Source organism: Heterodontus francisci, chromosome 5, assembly GCF_036365525.1.
Source record: "Heterodontus francisci isolate sHetFra1 chromosome 5, sHetFra1.hap1, whole genome shotgun sequence".
NCBI lineage: Eukaryota > Metazoa > Chordata > Chondrichthyes > Heterodontiformes > Heterodontidae > Heterodontus > Heterodontus francisci.
In genome coordinates this window covers 31,679,629-31,689,281 of record NC_090375.1, presented here as the reverse complement: position 1 = coordinate 31,689,281, position 9,653 = coordinate 31,679,629, and the positions used below count along the sequence as shown (strand labels likewise).

At 45.1% G+C, this 9,653-nt stretch overlaps 1 protein-coding gene and 1 long non-coding RNA gene across 5 annotated transcripts in view; one reads left to right on the top strand and one right to left on the bottom strand.

The window, feature by feature from the left end:
- The window catches only part of LOC137369795 (receptor-type tyrosine-protein phosphatase mu-like), a 991,520-nt gene that overhangs the window by 125,645 nt on the left and 856,222 nt on the right, over window positions 1-9,653 (top strand). The gene's annotated exons all lie outside the window — the stretch shown is intronic.
- The window catches only part of LOC137369797 (uncharacterized), a 142,414-nt gene continuing 139,423 nt past the window's right edge, over window positions 6,663-9,653 (bottom strand). Inside the window, exons 2-3 of the long non-coding RNA XR_010975014.1 lie at window positions 7,629-7,669; window positions 6,663-7,050 (exon numbers count right to left, since the gene is read on the bottom strand). This is a non-coding gene — a long non-coding RNA (uncharacterized lncRNA). The remainder of the gene's footprint in view (window positions 7,051-7,628; window positions 7,670-9,653) is intronic.

The following is a 9,653-nucleotide window of genomic DNA, read 5'->3' as shown; positions in this document are numbered from 1 at the left end:
ACTCGCCACTTGCCAAGCCTCTGACATGACCCAGCTGCACTATTTCCAGGAGGTCCTCCTTGATTTAGGAGATGATGTGGATGTATACTCTATCTCCTCCTGTCCTCGCCTGCTCCCTGTTCTTGCTCACAAGCTTGGCTGGCAAGAAAGAAAGGGTACTAGGAAACAGAAGGTGCTGGAAATGCTCAGCAGGTCTGGCAGCATCTGTGCAGAGAGAAACAGAGTTAACATTTCAGGTCGATGATCTTTCATCAAAAAGAAAGGGGAATGTTTGTTGTAGCTGAGTGAGATTGTACCAGGTGAAACAGCTGAAGCAGTCCTGTTGTTCACTGCCCAAGTGAATCTGTAAAGGTGAGTTCCTGGCAACTGGGAAGCAGAAAAGTAAAAACTGTGCCCAATATAGCTGGACATTTGTAAATTATTGCCTCTTCTACATGTATAATTTAAATATACTACTGTGAGCTTTTAGTCATAAAGAGATACAGCACTGAAACAGGCCCTTCGGCCCAACAAGTCCACACCAACCATTAATTTATACTAATCCTACATTAATCCCATGTTACCTCTCACATCCCCACCTTCCCTCAGTTCTCCTACCACCTATCTACACTAGGGGAAATTTTTACAATGGCCAATTTACCTATCAACCTGCAAGTCTTTGGCATGTGAGAGGAAACCAGAGCACCCGGAGGAAACCCACGCAGTCACAGGGAAAACTTTCAAACTCCACACAAGCAGTACCCAGAACCGAACCCAGGTTGCTGGAGCTGTGAGGCTGCAGTGCTCGCCACTGAGTCACTGTGCCACCGAAATCTATCATCCAGTGCTAGAAAGTCTCATACAAGTAAATGGCAACCAACGCTGTTTCAAGCCCCAAGCAGAAGAGAGTGTATGCACTTCGGCTACTGGTTTTCACTTTGGCATTTTGTGTCATAAATTGGGAGGTTTATTTGGATAAATATAACTCCTTTCTGATGCGTCTGCAATGGAAAATGACTGTAAGATTGCATGTCTACTGGGGATTTTACAAGGAGCTGTTTTTCTTTGCATGTAGCTCTGTTTGCAAATGATCTTGCTCTTCAAAAAATACTTTTTAAAAAACTGATAAAAAAAAAAGAGAAAGACTTGCATTTATTTTGCATCTTTCATGATCACCGGATGTCCTAAAGTGACTTATAATCAATGAAGTATTTTCGAAGTGCAGTCACTGTTGTAAGGGAGGAAAGATGGATGCTAATTTGTGCACAGCAAGCTCCCACACACAGGAATGTGATAATGACCAGGTAATTTGGTTTAGTGATGCTGATTGGAGAATAAATATGGGCCAGGACGATAGACGTTACTCCCCTTCTTTGAAATAGTGCCATGGGAACTTTTACATCCACCTGAGAAAGCAACAGAGCCTCGGTTTAACGCTTCATCTGAAGGGCAGAATCTCTGATAGATACTCCCTCAGTACTGCACTAGATTTTAAGCCTAAATTTCTTGCTCCAATCTCTGGAATGGGATTTAAACCCACACCCTTCTGTCTCAGGGGTGAGACAGGGCAGCTAGCACAAATAGGGTCTTGACAGCTTTCTTGCAAGGAGAACTGGTGCGTAGCTCAGTTCCAGTCTGCCTGTTGTAGCTACCTGCAAAGAAGCCCAGTTGTGCCCCCCCATTCCTTCTGTTTCCTGATCCATTCTTATTCCAGTTTTCTCTCATTCACTTCCCCAACAGGAGATGCTAGAGCCTCCAGTTTGGCATCGTCCTAAACCTGAGTCAGTACTATTGTGGCCAGAGTAAGACTCCTGGCTATGGGAAAAGAGCAGAGCTGTGAGATTAGATTCCGATTGCGCTTGAAAAGAACTAGCACAGACATGGTGTTCAGATGGCCTCCTCCAGTGCTGTAAACTTCTATCGTCCAACAAAGTGTTACAGAACATAAAAACATAAGGACGTAAGATATGAGAGCTGGAGTAGGCCATTTGGCTCTTCGAGCCTGCTCTGCCCTTCAATAAGATCATGGTTGTTCTTTGACCTCAACTCCAGCTTCCCACTCTATCCCATATCCCTTAATTCCCTTAGTACCCAAAAATCTATCGACCTCTGGCTTGAATATACACAACCACAGCTCTCTGGGGTAGAGAATTCCTGAGATTCATAACGCTTATCTGAACAGGAAGTTAATGTGACAATTACAGGAAGTGATGTATATACTTAATGCTTCACCTTTGGGGTGGGGATGAGGGTGGGGGCAGATGGTGAAATGCATTTTTGCCAATCTTTCCCTTCCTGCTCAATATCTACTTTCCTTGCACGTTTTGATGAAGCACCTATGGATGTTACTTTTTGATAAAGGCAAGTTGCTGTTGCCAAAACGGGTGATTTTATACAAAGATACAAAATTGACAGGCAGGAAAAGACCAGCTGGGCCATTGAGCCTGCATCACACTCATGATGGCTGGAGTGTCGTGACTAGACACTTCCTTCCACCCCTGCACCCTCCTTCCAATTCCCGCAGCCATATAATATCCTGGGCGAGGCAGGGTCCAGGGCCAATACCTATAGGCATATAAATAGTAAAAGGGTAGTAAGAGGAGGGGTAGGGCTGATTAGGGACCAAAAAGGAGATCTATGCATGGAGGCAAAGGGCATGATTGAGGTACTAAAGACTATTTTGTATCTGTCTTTACCAAGGAAGAAGATGCTGCCAAAGTTACAGTGAAAGAGGAGGTAGTTAAGATACTGTATGGGGGCTAAACATTGATAAAGAGGAGGTATTGGAAAAGCTGGTTGCATTTAAAGTTGCAAAGTCACCAGGACCAGATGGGATGCATCCGAAGATGATAAGGGAAATAAGGGTGGAAATTGCAGAGACACTCGCCATAATCTTCCAATCCTCCTTAGATACACGTTTGGTGCCAAGAGGACTGGAAAATTGCAAATGTTACAACTTTGTTCAAAAATGAGTGTAAAGATAAACCTAGCAAGTACAGGCCAGTCAGCTTAACCTCAGTGATGGGAAAACTTTTAGAGACAATAATCTGGGACAAAATTAACAGTCACTTGGATAAGTATGAATTAATTAAGGAAAGCCAGCACGGATTTGGTAACAGAGAGGGTTGATGAGGGTAATGCAGTTGATGTGGTGGTGAACATAACAGGCTTGTCAGCAAAGCTGAAGCCCATGGAATACAAGGGACATGAGCAGCATGGATACGAAGTTGGCTGAGTGACAGGAAACAGGGAGTAGTGGTGAATGGTTGTTTTTTGGACTGGAGGAAGGTATGTAGTGGGGTTGCCTCGGGGTCGGTACTAGGTCCTCTGCTTCTCCTGATGTATATTAATACCTAGACTTAGGTGTACAGTTCATAATTTCAAGATTTGAAAATGTTATAAAACTTGGAAGTATTTGGAACTGTGAGGAGAATAGTGATAAACTTCAAGAGGACATAGACAGGCTGGTGAAATGGGCGGACACGTGGCAGATGAAATTTAATGCAGTAAAGTGTGAAGTGATTCATATTGGTAGGAAGAACGAGGAGAGGCAACATAAATTAAAGAGTACATTTTTAAAGGGGGTGCAGGAACAGAGAGCCCTGGGGGTATAGGTGCAAAATCATTGAAGGTTGCAGGGCAGGTTGAGAAAGTGGTTAAAAAGACATTTGGGATCCTGAGTGTTATAAACAAAGACATAGAGTACAAAAGCAGGGAGGTTATGATGAACTGGTTCGGCCTCAACTTGTGTATTGTGTTCAACTCTGGGCACTGCATATTCGGAAGGATTTTAAAGCTTTAGAGAGAACATAAGAACATAAGAAATAGGAGAAGGAACAAGCCATTTGGCCCCCCGAACCTGCTTCACCATTCAATAAGATCATGGCTGATTTGACTGTGGCCTTAACTCCACTTCCCTACCTACCCCCATAACCCTCGACTCCCTTGTAGATCAAAAATCTGTTTAACTCAGCCTTAAATATATTCAATGACCCAGCCTCCACTGCTCACTGGGGAAGGGAATTCCAAAGATTAACAACCCGCTGAGAGAAGAAATTCCTTCTCATCTCCGTCTTAAAAGGGAGACCCCTTATTTGGAAATTGTGCCCCCTAGTTCTAGATTCTCCCATGCGGGGAAACATCCTCTCAGCATCTACCCTGTCAAGCCTCCTCAGAATCTTATATGTTTCAATAAAATCACCTCCCATTCTTCGAAACTCTAATGCGTATAGGCCCATCCTGCTCAACTTTTCCCCATAAAATGACCCCTTCATCCCAGGAATCAACCTAATGAACCTTCTCTGACCTGCTTCCAATGCAAGTATATCCCTCCTTAAGTAAGGACACTAAAACTATACTCACTACTCTAGGTGTGGTCTCACCAATGTCCTGTACAGTTGTAGCAAGACTTCCCTGCTTTTATACTCCATCCCTCTTGCAATAAATGCCAACAATCTATTTGCCTTCCTAATTACTTGCTGTACCTGCATGCTAACCTCTTGTGTTTCATGTATAAGGACACCCAGCTCCCTCTGTACCACAGAGGGAGCAGAAAAGATTTATTAGAATGGTCCTAGGGGTGAGGGACTTCAGTTACATGGATAGATTGGACAAGCTGGGGTTGTTCACCTTGGAGAAGAGAAGATTAAGAGGAAATTTGATAGAGGTGTTCAAAATCATGAGGGGTCTAGACAGAGTTGATAGAGAGGAATTGTTCCTATTGCAGAGGGATTGAGAACAAAAGGAAACTGTGACATGAGCAAAATGTCTTTTACGCAGCAAGTGGTTAAGATCTGGAATGGATTGTCTAAGAGTATGATGGGGGCAGATTTAATTGTGTCTTTCAAAAGAGAATGGGATAAGCACCTGAAGATAAAAAAAATTGCAGGGCTATGGGAAAGGGCATGGGACTGGGATGGACACAATGGGCTGAATGGCCTCCTTTTCTACTGTAACCATTCTATGGCTAGGATTTTCAATTGCCCGTGGGTGCGATATCGGTGTGGGCGCACTTTGAAAATACCACTCCCGGATGGCATGTCAGTGTCCCAATGCCTTCGAGACACAGTGTCATTTTCAAAGTGTGGGCGGGGGAGGAGGGTTGGGAGGAGCGGGAACTCAACCACCTCCAATTAACTGCCTGTTAATCTCCAGAAGGCGATTTTAGAATCACAGATCAGCGAACCCGAACAGTCTGCTGCATATTTGGTGCACAGTTGCCAGGTGCAATGCAGGGAGCCATCACTTACTTCATCATGATGTAAATGTTTTGGCAAAAAGGGTTGTTGTGTCCGAGCGGGTGTAGTCCCTTTTCGTTAGCAGATTAGCCACTTCTCTGCTCCGTGAGGCTGCTGGCCCTTTGACTTCCTGCCTCTTCTATTTTGCAAGGCAGCAGCAAGCCCAGTCATGGCTGTTGTCTGCCTTTGAGGATTGTACTCAGCAGTCAGTTCCCGCCTCCTGGCAGCGCTCTGTGCCACTAATTGGCTGATCTGTATTGAAGTGGTACGGGGTCAGGACCTGGAAGTCATCCAGGTGTTGGGTTCTTGATCCCAGATTGAAACTCCAGTCCTATGATTCTAATAAAGGATAGAACGGGCTGGATTTCACCGACTCTTTGGAGATGGGCTGGGCAGTGGGAGGACTGGTCAAATGATGGAGGAAGGTGTTGGGAGGGGAGCCTGACATCTTATTGCTGCTTTGCAGCCAATTGTGCCAATTAAGGGCCACCTTCTGCACCTGTCTGTATTTTACTGGTGCTGGGAGGGCCCTGGTGACCTCTCAACAGGTTCCTGGGGAGGCCTTCTTTATGTCTGCTCCGTGGACCACGGAGGGCACCCCCCCACCACCAATGGCAAATGATCGACCCTATTGATACATGATGCTGCTGGTAGAAGGACGCCGATGGTCAGGACGTTCCTGCCTGGTCCCTGAATGGTTAAAGATAAAGCTTACTTGGGCTTCAAGGGTACTGCAGCATAGGAGCGCTCACTAGTCCTTTGTGCAGCCTCAGCAGTGGCCACCACTAACGGTGGGGCTGCCGAGGCTATAGTGCTGCTGGCCCTCTGATTGGCCTGGCAGCTCTGGGAGATGGGCCGCCATTCTCAATTGGATGCTGGTCCTGTCGGCAGCCTCTTAATCGGCTACCACTGGTAAAATGCCACCCAGGGTCCTGCCACCCACTGGCATGGAGTCAGGTTCCACTTTCAGTCCTGGCGGCAGGCCTTCTTATCTGGTGGAACAATTCAGCTCAATATTTGGAAAAAAACTCCTCCCTGGCCCCCTCAGGTGACTAAAACCAGTCCAGGAGATCACATGGCCCAAGCGTTATCTATAAGTGTGGTTTATGATCTCGGTTAAACCAATCAATATAACAGATGCCAATGATATTATTTGTCAATCTGTCTTACTCCATATGCTCCCATTTCTGACACCTGAATTCCTCGAATACTTTTCCTTCGAAGTGGCTGATCTATGAAAGAGTACAATTCCATGGGTACTGGCAACCACCACTATTTTTGAAGAAGGCATCAGACTGCACTTTTAGCTGGAAAATGTAATCTATATTTGATAGGATATCCAATAGTATCAGGTGACTGATGAGAAAGGAAACATGAATCACAAAGAGACAAAGCTACATTTATATAACTCCTCAGCATTTCTCTTGGAAATGGTAAAAAGCACTTCACAAACAATGACTTATCTTGAAGACTAACTGTAGCTGTGTAAGCTAAGAGTGAGCATAAGCACAGGAAATGATGGTCTTTCCTTTGGTTACAATGCATAGCCACGTTTTCAACAAATCCATCCTTCCCTGTGAAATTGTAAATGCATAGCTAAAAAAAAATACATGATTGTCATTTCACTAGAAATCATCAGCCAGTCGTGTCTTAAACATTTCATCTGAAAGGCAGCACCTCTGACAGTGCCACACTCACTCAGTACTTCACCGGGTAGGATTGTGAGCCCACAACCTTTTGACTCAGAGCTGAAAGCACTATCAGTGAGCCATGTGGAAAGAGATTCCCTCATGTAGTATTCTTTCCTTCTCCATGCCACTTCTATATTACAGGGCTATCACCAAAGACAATAAAATAAGGTGTTAGTACATGAATAACAGACTTAGTTGAAGTGTAATTCTCACCTCGGGGCTTACAGCTGAGTGACTGTATGGAAAACATGTTGCAAAATGTGCTGCTCAGACGTTGACATTTACTTTAAAGCACTTACAATGATCTCTAGCCTCACCGATCAAATATTGTCGAGCTTTATTTGGATTAAAAACATGTTAAAACCTTGATTGTCTTTCTATACTTGGCACATGGGCTCAGTACGGAATTCCATTTAGCAATTATTAGCAGCTAAGACGGGTGATAAAAAAACATTCAGGCTGTTCTGGGTTTTCACATTTGGGAATGTGAATATTAAATAAAAACATCTGTTAATAAAATATCATTGTGCTGTGTTAGCCTCTTTAATTCTATGTGTGTGTCTCTGAAAGATAGATTTGATTCATTTTACTTTTATAAAAGTCCTTCTTTCTAGTGACTTTCACCAATCTATTTCACTGCTTTTCATTCTCAATGATCAGCAATAGGAAAAATGTATGAATGCACTTGAGTGAAAGGAGAAGGTGACACAAAGCAAATTACCTGGTTTCTGGAACCTGTGGCCTCGGCTGCTTAAGTACCTCCTGTCAATAATTTAAAAATGACTTTTTCAGTAAAATTATTGACAAGAGAAATTTCTCACTTGTGATCTTTACATAAACCCAAGGTTTAAAAGAAATTATTTTCTCTGCAGATTATTTTCCTCCTACGCTCCTGAAGATTTGACTCCCTGTTGGAGTACAGTTCTATGGACACTGATTGCTCTCTGGTACCTTTTTCAAGAGGTGATTATAAAACTGTGAACCTTGATGATGAATGTCAACAGTAGTGCTGCCCACTGCTGTCTTCAGACGGCATGCATTTCCTGCAGGGGTCTCAGGATAGCAATCTGGAGCAAGAACTAGGTTTATATTTCCCTCACTAACCCAGGACGTTGAGGCTAATTGTAGAACTTCTACCACTGTTCCAGCTGAGGTTAGCGAATGCAATACAGACTGAATCTGGACCCTCCTGATCTAGGTGGCCAGAATCACTCATTAGATAACTCTCTCTTTCTTATGTTTTTGCCTCCAGGTTCCATTCCTTCCCTTCCTTCTTAAAAGTTGCAAACTCATGTTGGGGTACTTTGGACCAGCAGCACTTGTGGTCCAGAACCAGACCATATATCTAAGAAAATCTCTGATAAATCCAATAAGGAATTCAGGAAAGACTTCTTTACTCCAGAGAGTAGTGAGAATGTAGAAGTCGCTACTATGTAGAGTGGTACAAATGAATAGCATAGATGCATTTAAGGTGAAGTTAGATAAACACATGAGGGAGAAAGGAATAGAAAAATATGTTGATAGGGTTAGATGAAGTAAGCTGGGAGGAGGCTCATGAGGAACATAAACACCAGCATGGACCTGTTGGGCCAAATGACGTTTCTGTGCTGTAAAGATCTATGTGAAATTGTCAAAGTGGTCATTCTTGGTATGTGACCTGGATGTGAATGTCAGCAAAGTTATCTGATTGCGTGAGGAGGACCATAACCAAATCTCACCCTGATATCCACACACTGGCACTTCCCAGCAGGATTTAAGTGGATGGTAATAAGCAACAGAAATCTGATTACTTTTTCTCCCAAGTGGCGCTGCAATTCTAATTGTAGCAACAACACGACTGCGTCTGCGGCTGAACTGAGCATGGATTGGGGTAAAGGCCTGCTCAGGTCGGGGAAAACACCCGACCCGAACCCGACAGAACCACATTGGACTTGAGACCAACCCGGCCTGAGTCCCTCCATTTGTTTCCCGCGCCAACCCGACCCAAGCCCGAGCCTGACCCAACCCGACCCAACCACCGAATGTTCCCTTTACCTACTTTGCAACTTCGAAGCTGCAGCATGAGTGTAATGACGTCATAAAGATGCTCACTCGCTCACTGCGCAGACTCAGAGTTTCCCTCCTTGACGTCCCGGACTCCCAGCTCAGGTAAGTTTTTTTCCTTTAAACACTTACCAGCAATACTTACTTTATGTGTCCGACCCGGACCCGGCCCCACCCAGACCCGGTCCAACCTGACCCGAGCCCGAAGGCCGGACCCGGAGGAGCGACCCGACCTGACCCGAGCCTGACGCATGTCGTCGGGTCCCGTCAGGTTCGGGACGGGTAGCAGGGCTTTAGATTGGGGATCAAATCTGCGAATGTACTGGTTTGCATGGTTCGGTTCTGCCCCCTACATCTGGGTACAGGAAAGGGGGAGGGCATTTGACGTGTGCTTGACCTAACATCAAACTGCCAGCATTTGCGAGTTCAAGTCATTAGCTGAGGCCGAAATCACCGCAGGTCCTCGCTCGTCTCTATGGTGAAATCTGTGCGTCAGCCCCAGCTGCAGACCTGCTACAAGAGAAGGAGACCAGGGAGTGGGAGAGAAGGAGACTGGGAGTGGGAGGAGGAGACTGGGAGGAGGGAGGAGACCAGGAGGAGGGAGGAGGAGACTGGGAGGAGGCGACTAGGAGCGGCAGGAGGAAATCAGGAGGAGGAAGGAGGAGACCAGGAGGGAGGAGACTAGAGCGGCAGGAGGAAATCG